A 14,046-nucleotide genomic window follows, 5' to 3' on the forward strand; every position below is an offset into this window, starting at 1 on the left:
GAGTTAGGATGAGGAGTATTAATTTTTTGTTCATTTCCATAACTCTTTGCAGGGGGCGGTTTTATGAATTTTATAATGGAAAATTTTAATCAAAACCAATTTATTCCCACTTGAAAGTTTTGTAAGCTTATGGCAGGGGAAGACTCTGCTTCATTTATTGCAGTTCCTTTATTTTCCAGTGCCCAGCCCCATGCCTGGCATATTATGGACATAATAAATGTTCTGGATGGGTCCCCACTGTGAAACCTCTCAGAGGGGCTCAGCCTAGGAACATGTTTGCAGGGAACTTCCGCCAGCCAGCTGGTCTCCCCAAGAACAAGTGCAGGCCAGGTGTGTGTCCAGGGTGGGGTATTTGCAGGGTGCTTGGCCCTCCTGGCCCAAATGGAAAGTCTCCACCAAGGTGCAAGGACAGTTCTGGCCAATCAGCATCTCCACGGTATTTAGTGCTAACAAGAACCATCTGGGATAAGCAAATTCCAGCAATGGAAACAGATTTTATGTCATCTCATACTTTCAAAATTGATCATGATTATCTGAACAGCTATTATTGTTTACTAGAGACCAGGCCAAGTGCACTTACAAAGACATTCCCTCATTTAATTTTCACAACCACCCTGAGAATTGGCAAGTATTATCCCCATTGTATGGATGAGGAAACTTGAGGCACAGAGGAAAAGAGGCATGAGCCCTGGGGCAAGTCTTGGTTTTTCTAAGAACTTGGCTTTCGGCAAATGACAAGCCTTCTGAGCTTTGATTTCCTGGGCTGTGGACGACAGCTGACACTAGTTGAGACTGCTAGGTGTTGGGCCCAGCTAAGTGGAGAATATGAGACCACCTTCAGTAAACAAGCAGGTGGATTTATTCCACGGGTCTCTCTATGCCAGGGCTTTGTAGTGCTAGCACTCGCTCCAGTGCAATAAACCCAGTTGGTTTTATTTGGACCCGTTTTACTTTACCAAGACCAAATCTTCTGAGCCACTGGTCACTCCTGGTTCTTTCGCAGAAGGGCAGGTTCAGTGGCCACACCATTTGTGATTCCCTGCTGGAGGAAACTGGTCAAAATGCAGTTCCCTGGGGACTTCCTTGGTAGTCCTGTGGCTAAGACTCCACACTCCCAAAGCAGGGGGCCTGGGTTTGATCCCCGGTCAGGGCACTAGATTCCACATGCTGCAACTAAGAGATCTCACATGTTGCAGTTAAGACCCAGCACAGCCAAACAAATAATTATTAAAAAATAAAATGCAGTTCCCTGTGTCCAGCCCCAAGCCTGCAGGATCTGGGCGGGACTCAAAAGTCTGTATCTTACAATGCCTTCGGGTCGTTCCCAGTTACCAGTCTTGTTACGGCCAACGTGGGCCAACTTTGAACTACTGCAGCAGCCTTTCTCTTCTGAGATTTAACCTACAGAGATGCTTGGGCTGATCTAAACCCAAGCCTCTTTTCATCTGCAGGAATCCAATGGCGCTGTAACCCTGCCTAAGAACTGCAAATTTTGTGCTCTGTTCTGAGCACTTATGAATTTCTCATTGACAGAACATTCTCTTCACGCCTCACCTTCATGGAGCTCAGTGGGTCATGTGTTGCTGAGTGTAAATTCCAAGAATGCTTAAGAAACTTTAATGTATTATTTTCTGTTTTTAAGAGAGAGGAGAGGCAGGAGAGATGACTGGAAAATCAACTGCCCCCAAACAGTGGTGACTACAAACACGTTTGAAATATTAAGGGCAGATTTGAGGCTCTATTACCTGTGAGTAGAATTTTCACCTAAGAAGAAAGATATCCCTCTGCATTTAAAATTCTTGAATTTATAAACATTCTCATGCATTCTGAGGCCAGCGCCACGTAAAAGGCCTGGCCATGGACCATTGCTGGTCTGCACAGCGTTACCCAGCCAAGAAATATTGAAAATGAGGCTGAGAAACTTACATAGTTTCACGTTGCCACGACGACATCCAAGTGGATGATTGACAGCTGCATCTTGATCAGAGTGGACCGAGATGGGCATCGCTGACTTCATGTGACAGGTGTTGGGACCAGGAGCTGCTTGTTAGTGTTAATTCTTCCAGGGATTCAAATAAAACAGCTCTTCAACTGCAGGAAGTTTGAGAAACACATGCATGTATATGCTCAGTCACTCAGTTGTGTCCGACTCTTTACAACCCCATGGACTATAGCCTGCCAGGCTCCTCCATCCATACTGGTATGTTTAAAAGTGTACTCTTAAGCTGAAGAAGTGGAAAGCAAGAGAGTCGGGAGAAGTGGAAGACCGCTCGCCCCACTCTCCGAATGTCAATGGGTCAGTTCATGCAGAAGGGCGTCCACTGCCACACTAGCTGGTTCCTCACTTTTGAGCCCCCTTCTCATGCCGTAGGATTCCTTTAGTTTTCATTTAATATTTGTTTGACTGCACTAGGTCTTAGTTGCGGCTCACAGGATCTTCAGTCTTCATTGCAGCACGTGGAATCTAGTTGCACCATGTCTGGTCTAGTTCCCTGACCAGGGATCCAACCCAGGCCCCCTGCGTTGGGAGCTTGGAGTCTTAGCCTCTGGACCACCAGGGAAGTCCCCGTAGGATTCCTTTAAGCCCTGGTCTTGGAGTCTGTGGGAGAGATCTGTTGGTCCAGGGTGGAGTGAGATGGTTTAAGAACTGGCCTTTGTCGTCCTGCCAGGCCTAGCCTTGAAAACTCGAGCACTGTTAGCTGTGACCTAGGTCCTCTCACTTTGCTTCGCAACTCGGAGTTTAGAAAACGGGGAATGACAGCCCCTCTTGGAAAGGTTTTCATGCAAGATAGAAATAACATGCAGGAGGGGCTCCTCGCACCCTCTACAACTGGGGAGAGGGTGGGTGCTCCATGTTGTTTTGTCTAGGTATTTGAAAAAGTGGTTGCATTGTGGGTCTCGAGGAAGTTGCCAGCTGCCCTCCCTGTTTCCGAATTCCTGTGCGTGTGTGTGTGTGTTCTGTGCTCGTGGTGGTGGTGGTGGTGGAGTGGAGTTGTCAGGAAACAGCCATCAGTTTCCTGCTGATTAATTCAGTTCCTGGCGGGTGCTCCCTCGCAGGCCTGGCCTCCTGCTTCCTCTGCTTACTCTGGATGGCCCCTTCTGAGCCGCCTGCCTGCCCTTGGCCCAAACACGATGCTGTCCGCTGAGCCTGGCTTTGTTCTTGCTGTGGGCGGGGTGCCAGGACCCAGCTGTCTCAGGTGTGATCCTCGGCGCACCTGGCATCTGTGGGGACTCAGGTGTCTTCCATGTTACCCATTAAGTTGGGCTTGAGAAGTACAATGATCTGACTGCAAGCCCTGGGAAATTATGCTTTTAGGGTCCTCTGCCCCTTCAGAGGAGGAGGCCTGTTGTCAGGGATCTTGGAAAGGACCCCAGGCAAGAGCAGTGTACCCCAAGATTTCCCTGCCGGTGGAAGGGTAGTCTGCAGGGCCTCTGCCTGTTGTCTTCAGAAGGGAGGTGCTGGCAGGGGGAGAGGCCCGTATTGTATTGGGATTTGAGGGTCCCTAGCCTGCATCTTGGGGGGGGGGCACTCGTAGGGGAGGGAGCCTGGGTTAGGCTGGGTCTGCCTCAGCCTATCACTTGGAGACCTGGTGACCTCACGAGCACTGTGGGAGCCACATCTCGAGGTGTAGTCTTGGTCCTAAAACATCCTGGATGGCGTCTCCACTCCACACAGTGAAGGATGTGGGTGATTGAGAATGTGGGTTCTGAAGCCTCATCGGCCACCAGCGGAAGGCAGGTCTCTCGGGACTGGGCGGGTTTCGTCAGGCCGGCCATGCTTTCCGCACGAAGGGCTGGAAAGGTCAGGAGCACTTGGTGCCTGGAGTACGGCAGGCTCTGACCGCCTCTGGAACAATGACATGTACAGCACATGCAGGGGCACAGTTCCACACACGTGTCATCTGAGGCTGGCTCTTTGGAGGGGGAGGCAGGGAGCCCTGTGCTTACTCCCACTCTGTGGCTAAGTCAACACGCCGGCCACGTGTTTGGTTAGCAAACAGGGAGCAGCAGTCAGAGCCGGCCCCTGCCTTCCTGATTCTGCCTTTCTAGCAAAACGTCCTCTGGAAAGAACAGCTAGCACCGACCACACAATGTGTGCGGGCCCTGGTACAACCTGGAAGTGAGGGCCCCTTTGTTTGCAAATTAGTGTGAATTCCTAGATGGCTGCGGCCAAGCACGATTCCCAGGGCCCCAAGGGACAGCGTCCTGAGGTCCACATTGCCCAGTCTTGTGAACTGGTTTTTTTTTTTTTTTCCCCTCTAAATATTTTATGTATGTATTTGGCTGCGATGGGTCTCAGCATGTGGGATCTTTAGTTATGGTGTTTGGGCTCTAGTTCCCTGACCGGGGATGGAACCGGTGCCCCCTGCAGTGGGAGTGCAGAATCTCAGCCACGGGACCACCCAGGGCTGCAGGGAAGTCCCAGCAGCTTTGTAAACCTGTGACTGAGGCCTCAAGTGTGGCAGCAGTGGGCTTCTCTTCATTAGACGAGGGGCTTTCTGCCCAAACCCAGCTGTGGGTTTTTTTTGTGTGGGTTTTTTTTTATTCCAGCTGTGGGTTTTGAGAGGCACTGTCTCCACTTTGCCCCAGGGGCAGCTCCTCTAGGGCTGGAGCAATTCCCACCTCAGCTTCTCCTTTCTGTCCCTCCCTCTGTTTCTCTGTAACCTGAGAAAGCTCTGAGGCCCTCCCCCGCTCCTTCTTTCCTCCCCTCCCCTCCCCTCCATTCTTGCTGCCCTACCTTCCTCCCTCCACCTCCATTTCTCTCTTCCTCTTTCCATCCCTTTTATCTGGGGGCAAAACCCTTCCCGTGTTTGCTGTGTAACATTTTCCACCCATTCATTTGGTGCTGTTTGATTTCCACGTCCCTTTGAAGGGCAAAGGAAGGGTGCCCCTTCGGATTTCCGAAGCCTCTCTCGGCCCAGGCGAGCACCTGCCCCCTACAGAGGGACGGGGGATGTCCCGCCAGTGGCCTCTGGTGGGGTCCAGATGGTCTCTGCCCACTGGGAGCCTGGAATGAATTCTCATTGTTAGCATTCGGCACTCACCGCCTCCGCTGCACGTTCAGCTGTCAGTGCTGCCGGCCACAGTGGAAAGAAAACCCGTCCCTTTCTCCCCTGTGACACCACTGAGCCCTGGGGATGGACCTGACGGTGGCTCCCAAGGCTGCAGCTTCCACGAGGGCCTGGAGCCCCCAGTGCAGGGGTTGGGGTGAGGGTGAGGTGCAGGAGGCCGGAGTGCAAGGGGTTAAATGGATAAGCCTGGTGGGACCCTGTCCTGGCCTCCCTTACCCTCTCTACACAGTAACCAGACAATCTTCAAAGCAGCCGTTGGCTCATGTGTCCTCTCCTAAAAGCCTCCTCAAGTTTCCCACTGCCTCTGAAAGGCACCCAGCCCTGCATGTGGCCTTCCCCGGCCTTGCCCTCCTGAGAGGCAGGCAGCCCCGGGGTTCTGAAGAGATACTTGAGGTACAAGTATCTTGAATAATGCGAGAGGTCTGGGAAGGCGCAGGGAAGGAGAGGGTTGGTTCCCAGGCAGGCTTCCGAAGGTGGGCTTCGGGAGAGGCTGGGGAGGAGAGGCTGCGGGGCTGAACTAGAAGTCTGCCTCAGCTCCAAGGACCTTGTGCCTGGGAGATGGACTCCACCTGGCTCACATTTGGACCATTGGAGGGGCTTTTAAAAATCACCAGAGTCTCTGGGGGTGGACTATCCTGGGATTTGCGTTTGCTCCCCTAGGCCACAGGTCCAAGAATCTCTTAGAACACTTTGGGAGGCAGCTACGTTCATTGCTATACCACCAACGCTGCACTTGATGAACACTTTGGGAAGGTGGCCGGAGCCAGTAGGCAGACGTGCCAGGACAGGAATGCTCTAGGACTTTTCTCCGTGGATGGAAAGGCCTGTCTTGCTCACTCAGCTCTGAGTCCTGGACCAGGATGAACTGGGAAGCTCTAAGCAGACTGCAGTGGCTCAGACGGTAGAGAATCTGCCCACATTGCAGGAGACGCAGGTTCCATCCCTGAATCGGGAAGATCCCCTGAAGAAGGGGATGGCAACCCACTCCAGTATTCTTTCCTGGAGAATCCCATGGGTAGTGGGGCTTGATGGGCTACAGTCCTTGGGTTCGCAAAAGAATCGGACACGAGGAGCAACTAGCACAAGCAGACTTGGAGCCCTAGAAGGGACCTTCTTCAGAAGGGGAAACCAGGCCCCATCACCAGCAAGGACCGCCTCTGGGTAGCAGAGCCTGGGGTTTCAGACCTCTGCACCCCCCACCCCCCGGCTAGGTGAGAGCTGACTAGAACATGACACTCAAAATGATCCCTAACAGGTGTGCCGTGGTCCTGACTGACACTGGCATTCATAATCCCCACAATTTACATCCTTTTCTCTGACCTTCAGATTTTTTTTTTTTTAATGTGGACCTTTTTTTTTTTTAAGTCTTTATTGAATGTGTTAGAATATTGCTTCTGTTTTATGTTTTGGATTTTTTGGCCTTGGGGGAGTGTGGGATCCCTGCTCCCCGACCAGGGATCAAACCCACACCCGCTGCATTGGAAAGCAAAATCCTAACCACGGGGCAGCCAGGGAAGTCCCTTCTCTGACCTGCAAGTGAGGGATCTGTGCTTAAAGAGGAGGAGGGCAGAGCTTCAGCCCCCAAAGAACTGGGGACCTGGGGAGTGATGGGTCCAGGCATAAGGAATTCAAATCTGGATGTTGTGTTTCCAGACCTGTAAGGGAGATAGGTTTGAGGGGGAAAGGTCCCCCTCTTCTGCCAGGGCAGAATTCAATGAGGAGACAGAGAAACAGGTAGGACCTGAAAGTTTCCACCCTCCTTGACCGCAGGCCTGGACCGCAGGCCTGGCTTGCCTGCCAACACGCTGGGCTGAGTGCTGGAGCCACTAAGCTCTGCCTCGGCTCACAGGCAGCTAGGTAGGGCGGGGCTGAGTACCCCCGTGTACAGTCCCAGCATTATTTCCTCCGTGAACAGATTGGGATGCACTGCAGTGGTCCATCTCTAAAAAAAAAAAAAAAAAAAAATTATTAATTTGGCTCTGCAGGCTCTTAGTTATGGCATGTGGGATCTAGTTCCCTGACCAGGGATCGAACCTGGGCCCCCTGCATTGGGAGGTCAGAGTCTTAGCCACTGGACCAACCAGAAAGTCCCAGTGGCCTATCTCTTCATCACAAGCACATCACTTTCTTCACTGGGCAGGTTGGGTAACAAACCAACATCAGCCCAACAAATGCAAAGAACAGGTGATAACTCGCCTGTGTCGTCTGTATCCTCACCACTTTTTATTTTGAAAATGTCAAACCTAACAGGAAAGCTAAGAACCTTCTTCTGGAGTCACGATCATTACCATTCTGCCACATTTGTTTTATCTTTTATCTCACTCTCTTTCAAATGGCTCTGCTGAATCCTTTGAAAGTGAGTTTTAGGCAACATGCTGGTTCACCCTTGAAAAGATACTTCACCAGGTGTCTTTAGTAGGGACAAGGGTTTCCTCTACATAAGTACAGTACCATCATGCCTAAAAAACTACAATTAGTCAATAATATCTAATAAACAGTCCTATGCAAATTTTCCCAGTTGTCCTCCAAAACAGTTTTTTAGGTTCTTGTCTTGATCCAAAAAGGTTCGTGTGTGGCATTTGGTTGTTATATATTCTTAGCTTCTTTTTATCTGAAATAATTTCCCTCTTTTGTGTGTGTGAATGTGTGACACTGGCTTTGAACGGTCCAGGCAGGCCTTGTAGAGTGGATTCTGGCTTTATCTGATTGAGAACATTCGAGTACAAGTTTGCATGGTTTTGAAACTTGCCTGATACTTGCTTCGCTGTGTCTAAAAAGTCCTAAGGCAGAAGGTAGTGAAAGTGTTAGTCGCTCAGTCGTGTCCAGCTGTTTGTGGTCCCATGGACTGTAGCCCACCAGGCTCCTCTGTCCATGGGATTCTCCAGGCAAGAATACTGGAGTGGGTAGCCATTCCCTTCTCCAGGGGATGTTCCCCACGCAGGGATCAAACTCGGGTCTTCTGCATTGCAGATGGATTCTTTACTGTCTGAGTCACCAGGGAAGCCCAAGGCAGAAGGTAGAGTTGGGGTAACTCCTTTGTTCCCTATGCCTGTGTGAGTCATGAGATGTCCTGTCCAGCCACCCACAAAAAGAGGTGGCTCTAGTAACATTACATTTGTAAAATGCCTCAGCTGACTTTTGACTTTCTTTAAAGAAAGAATGGTTCACTTGATTCACAGCAAGCCTAGCCTGATTGGGCAAGGTGTTCTCATTTAGCGGGTGGGATTCTGAGAGGCTGAGTCTGTACCCAGGAGCATGGCATGGGCCGAAGTGGCCCAGAGCCCAGCCCTGCTGACCCACGGCCGCAGTGGCAGCTGGGAGACTGGGCAGAGTTGATGCCTTTGTCGTGTCTGCCCTAGGACTGGGCAAGTTACACGGTAGTGCCCCTGAGCCTCAAGCCTGGACCCAACAGGGCTAGACAGAGACTGTGGTATATACTCGGATACGCTCTCACCTATCTTGACTCCGAGTCATGGATCTGAATCTAGTGACTGAACAGTGCTCTCAGGTATTGTAGTTGCTTGCCCTACCCTGAACAGTCCCAGGCTGCCATTTGGTCATCATTTTTTAATATATATTTTTATTTATTATATGGTTGTGCCGGGTCTTAGTTGCGGCACACAGGATCTTTAGTCGAGGCATGGGCACTCTTAGCTATGGCATGTGGATCTAGTTCCTTGCCCAGGGATGGAACCTGGGCCCCCTGCATTGGGGGCATGGTGTCTTAGCCACTGGACCACCAGGGGAGTCTCATTTGGTAAAATTTTTATCCTGCACCCTCGCTGTCAGCCCACACAGCCTCACCGGAGCACCCCTCACACTGCCTCGCTCCTCCTAATTTGCAGCTTGCATCTGCTGTGGTCTGGGAAGCCAGAGAAAGAGGCTTTTTAGGACTGGGTCCAGAGGCTGTGAGCGAGGGGTTCTGTCCCCTCGAGGGGTGACTGTGACACTGAAGGCCCCTCTTGGAGGTGCCCACTTCAGGCTTACTTGTATTAATAGATTTCCTGTGCTTTGGGAACAATACCTTACACTCTCTGTTCTTGGGGGAATTTGTGCTTACCAAAGAGGAGACCTGGGCAAGTGGGGTGTTGCTGTTCCATGTTTCAAGTTATTTGTTTGTTTGGCTGCACCATGTCTTATTTGGGGCATGTGGGATCCAGTTCCCTAACCAGACATCGAACCTAGGCTCACTGCATTGGGAGCGTGGTGTCTTGGGCCATGGACCATCAGGCAAGTTCCACACGTTTCCAGTTTAAAAGGCCTAGAAAAGACCATAAGATGGCAGGAGTGACTGGTGAGAACAGTGAGCACATGTGTGAGTGCCGGAGCTTGAGGGTGCCCTGGGTGGGGTGCCCATGATACCGAGGGTCAGCAGGGGCTGGAGCGGGGTGAAGGATCCCCGGGCTCAGGCTGGTGCGCTCTGACCACCCCACTCCCTGCAGGTAGATCATGCTGCCTTGGCCCAACTCGGCTGTATGAATGTACCCCGGTGTTCCTGGGGATCTGGGCCCGTGCACGAGGGCGCTAGTAACAGCACCCTGGTCTCTGGGTCTCCTGGGGAAGGGTCCCTAGCTCTGGGGTCTTGTTGTTAAAGCCACGTGCCAGTATTGTGCATGTTCTTTCCCTAAGGTTTTTCCCTCCGTCTTGTTCCCGCTAATTGTGTTATCTTGGGCAGGAGCCCACTGAATTCTGTTCTTTCTCAAATAAATTTCTATCCTCATAAGCGTTTAAGGACAGTGCCCTTTCTGTTGCTTGGCCCAGTCCTCCAAGGACCTTAGAGGGATCCCAGTTTGACTTCACAGTGACTCCTTGGCCAACCCTTGTTTTGCTTGTTTGCTTGCATTTAATTTGTCTTTATCAGAGTAATGCATATGCATCTTTTTTTTTTTAATGTCAAACAGTACTGAAAGGCTTAACACAGATGAAGCAGCCGCCACCCCGGCCCATCTCGCTGCCCTCACTCCAGCCCTCCAGACTGGTTCACTATTCTCAATTCCTTTCGCTTCTCCTTTCTGATATTCACCTCCATACTCTGAAAAAAGTACATTTATCCCACTACTTCTCAATTTACCAATTTTGGATGTTACCTATTGCCTCCATGTCACTGCCTTTCCTGTTAATATCATTCTATCACAATTCGAGGTTAAATTCACAATATATACCATTCTCTGCTGAGCTTAGCACTGACCTATTACTTCTTTAAAAAGAATTCATTATTGTCTTCACCTGCTTGGTTTTTCTCTGTCTAGCTCTGATTCTTCTCAGTACACCAAAAGGTCAAGAAAACCTCTATTAGATTTTTTTTTTTTTGGCCCCACTGTACAGCATGCAGGATCTTAGTTCCCTGACCAGGAATCAAACCCTCATCCCTGGCATTGGCAGCCCAGAGTCTTCGCTACGGGACACCAGGAAAGTCCCTCTATCACATACACTTTATCTATTAGTCATTAATAGGTTCCTTTTTTGTTTTCTGGACACTGGGCTGCTGCTGCTGCTGCTAAGTCGCTTCAGTCATGTCCAACTCTGTGTGACCCCATAGACGGCAGCCCACCAGGCTCCCCCATCCCTGGGATTCTCCAGGCAAGAATACTGGAGTGGGTTGCCATTTCCTTCTCCAATGCATGAAAGTGAAAAGTGAAAGTGAAGTCGCTCAGTTGTGTCCGACACTCAGCGACCCCATGGACTGCAGCCTACCAGGCCCCTCCGTCCATGGGATTTTCCAGGCAAGAGTACTGGAGTGGGGTGCCATTGCCTTCTCCAGGACACTGGGCTATCTCACCTGTAAACTTCTTTAAAGTTTCTTGAAAGCAAATGAAAATTTAGTTCATTTTAATCTATTATAGTGACTGTGCCAACCTCCTCTGAAAAGGCTTTCCGGACACCCCCTACCTCACCAAGGCTGCCCCTCCTCTGGGCGCCCCCCACCCCCACCGTGATCCCTTGTTCTCGCCCTCACCCAGATCTTAGTGCGCTGAACTCAATCGCCTGTTTTCTTGCCTGTCACTCCTCCCACCCTGGGAGTTCCCAAGGGCAGAGTGAGTCCAGTTCACTGTGGTCTCCCTACGAATGCCCAGGGGCTGGGGGCACATAGGTGCTCAATAAATACTCACTGGACTTCGCATGTGCTGGGTTTGCCAGTGTGATGATACAGTCCGGGTAGTTCAGCGGTGTTTTTCGCCCTGTGCTCCCTGGCATTTTCCACGTGCCCCTTCTCTCAGCTTCCTTCCTCAGGTTCGGAGGCCCTTCTGGGCCTGTTCAGACTGAGCAACAGTCTTTCCCAGGTGAAGCTAGCAAAGGCAGGGTTTTCATTCCTGGGTCTGTGCTGCATCCCAGCCCCTCCCCCGCCCCTCCCCCCCAGATGGGCCTCAAGCATCTCGGGGCCTTGTATTGGTCCTCGTCACTTTGTGATCCCAGCCCCTGCCACCCAGCTCTGCACAGACTGATGGCTCCATAGATGAGTGAGGTTGAGGCTCGCTCAATCAATCAATAAACCAATCAGTCTTCCTCCACTCAGCCTCTCTGCTCCCAGGCATTTCTCATTATCCAGCGTCTGGATGATCAGAAGGAAAAAGAAGCCTCTGCATAAAGGTGACCCCATTTCAGGTTTCACCGTGACTCACTGAGTATTGAGAAACAGGAAGAGCCAGAGAAGGGAAGACGAAGAGGGGGGCCAGGGATACTCACCTGCCCCACCCTCTCAGGGGGACCTTCAGGGAGATGTTTGGTCACTAGACTGAGGGCCGAGTGCGGGCAGGGACTGTCCCGTGCACCGCATTCTCCCCAGAGCTCAGCATGAGTCCCACACACAGTAGACACCCCGTCATAGCTGCTGTCTGTCTGCAGAAAGGAAGCAAGGACAGAGCCCACCTCCAGGCCTGTTTCGAAAGGGGGACTTGGGATTGTCCGGGGCGCCTACTTGGCTCTTAGTCCTGGGTCTCGGCCAGCCCAAGGAAGTTGCTGATCTGTGATGTCCACAGGGCCCCACCCTTGGAAGGACACTGATCCAACAGCTGGCAGCCAGTGAAAAGGGAGAAGCCGCCACCCTTTCACCCTCCTGAGCAGGCAGCCACTTCCTTGAGGCAGCCCCAGGAGAGGATACCCCATCCCAGGGCCCTTTCAAAGTGTCCCCCCTCACTGGTACCCAGCCCCTCCTGAGCAGACTCAGGCCCCAGGCTGGCCTCCAGCCAGAACAGCCGCCTTGCTCAGACCCTCCTCCTTGGTCCTCCTACCTGGGCTCTCAACTCTCAGACCCAAACAGGAAAACCCAGAGGGCCAAGAACCGCAGAGGCCGGGCCTCACTCACAGCGTCCTGGCCCAGGGCTCTCCCGGCCTGGGCTCACCCGGGGCTGGGGCAGAGGAAGCTGACCCTGAAATAAAGCTGATGGCTGCTGGCCTGTGCCTCCTGCTTCCCTGAGAAGAAGCACTTCTCTTGTGGGTATAGTGAGTTTTGGGGGGAAGCATTTAAAGCAACCCTTTGATGCTTCTCCAGGAAAACTGCATTTATTTTTTTGTTACTTTTAGGAATTAACTTGCGGTTCCCAGCCCCTCCCTCTCTCCCGGAAAGGAGAGAAAGAGAAAGAAGAAAGGGTCTGCATTGTCCCGGTGATTGGCACCTTCTGTGAATGAGGGGTCACCGCATCGGGGCTGTTCCTTTTCAAGCGCCCCCTTCTCCCCTGCACGCGGCATTCACGCTGGAACATTCTTTCTTTCAAAGCTTCTGTCTTTCTCTCCCCCTTTGTATCTCTGCTTTCCTTCCCTCCACTTTCCTGCCTTTCATTCTCAGCACTCACCCGCTCCCTCGGGGACCGCCTGCTTCTCCTTCTCTTTTTTTATCCCTTTTCTTCTTCTTCTATTCAGTTCCTTTTCTTTTTTTCTTTTTTGCTCCCCCCCCCCTTTTTTTTAAATTCTTTTTTCCTTTTTATTTTTGAATAGTGCTTCTGTTTTCAAGGACCGGGATGAGCAGAGAAGTCGGTTTATTTGAGGAAGGGAGAGTGTGGAGGTTTTAATCACACCAGCGCCGCCACCACCCCCCGCCCCGTGTGCTCTAGATGTGTGAAAAAGAACCACCACGCAGGACACCGGCTCCCTCTGGGGTCTCGCTTTGCGAGGGAAGGGTGTTCTGAGAGGGAAGGGTCTCTGTCAGACAAGAGGGAGCTATTCATCACAGGTCAGGCGGTTCTCGCTGAGAAACCCTGAATTGGTCACCAGGATGCAGACACAGCCCTGGGGATGGTCTCCCTTTCTGCCTGGCCCCAGAGTGGGCCTTAATGTGTGCGGAGAGAAGGACCTGAGCTGGGCGCAGAGCCCCTAGACCTCCCTTCTCTGTGGGAGCCTGGCCCCCCTGGCTGGGGGAGGGCTCGGGGAGGCCATGGGAACCTGGGCCAGGGCTGAGCGCGAGAGGAAAGGCCGAGTGATCGCAGGCATCACGGGGTTTTCTGGCTTGGCCCCGGGTGGTCCTGGCCTCAGGGTCGGCAGGCCTGCCTCAGCTGGCCCTGGAGTCCTGCAAAGGAGGCTGGAAACCTGGAACGGCAGAAAGGAGGGGTCTGGCCCAGCGGACTGCTCCAGGCAGCTGAGCAAGCCTTGGGGCTTAGACAGGTGTGACTGATGGAAGGCCTGACAGCTCCGGAGCGCTGCAGGGCCTGATGGAGTTTTGAAGCACATGGAAGAGGGTTTCTCTCAGGGAACCCCCTGCAGGATGAGAAAGCAGAGGCCAAGGCCAGAGCCTGGCATCTCTAGGGAGGAGGAGACAGAGACTCAAGGGCAGCACCACTGGCTGGAGCCGCCGCTGCCGGTCAGGGCAGGGACCCAGCCGTGTCCGTGGAGGAAGGTGGAAGGACAAGCCAGTCCCACCAGGCACAGCGGTGGCCTGAGCAGGGCGGGACAGCGAGCAGGCTCACTGGAGGAGGAACATCAGAGAAGTGGATCTGAATGCCCCCGAAGGATGATTTATCCAGGAAATCTTACACAGGTGAAG

General features: G+C 52.2%; 1 protein-coding gene across 4 annotated transcripts in view; it reads left to right on the forward strand.

Annotated features, from left to right (window-relative positions):
* The window catches only part of ZNF710 (zinc finger protein 710), a 74,071-nt gene that overhangs the window by 28,049 nt on the left and 31,976 nt on the right, over nucleotides 1–14,046 (forward strand). Inside the window, exon 1 of one of the 4 annotated variants that reach the window (XM_061394452.1) lies at nucleotides 1–14,040. This exon is cut by the window's left edge and continues 25,963 nt beyond it. The exons of the other annotated variants lie outside the window; for them this stretch is intronic. The gene's annotated coding sequence lies outside the window, so the exon portion shown is untranslated. The remainder of the gene's footprint in view (nucleotides 14,041–14,046) is intronic. 4 annotated transcript variants of the gene reach the window in all.

The sequence above is a fragment of the Bos javanicus genome, chromosome 21 (genome assembly GCF_032452875.1).
Source record: "Bos javanicus breed banteng chromosome 21, ARS-OSU_banteng_1.0, whole genome shotgun sequence".
Taxonomy (NCBI): Eukaryota; Metazoa; Chordata; class Mammalia; order Artiodactyla; family Bovidae; genus Bos; species Bos javanicus.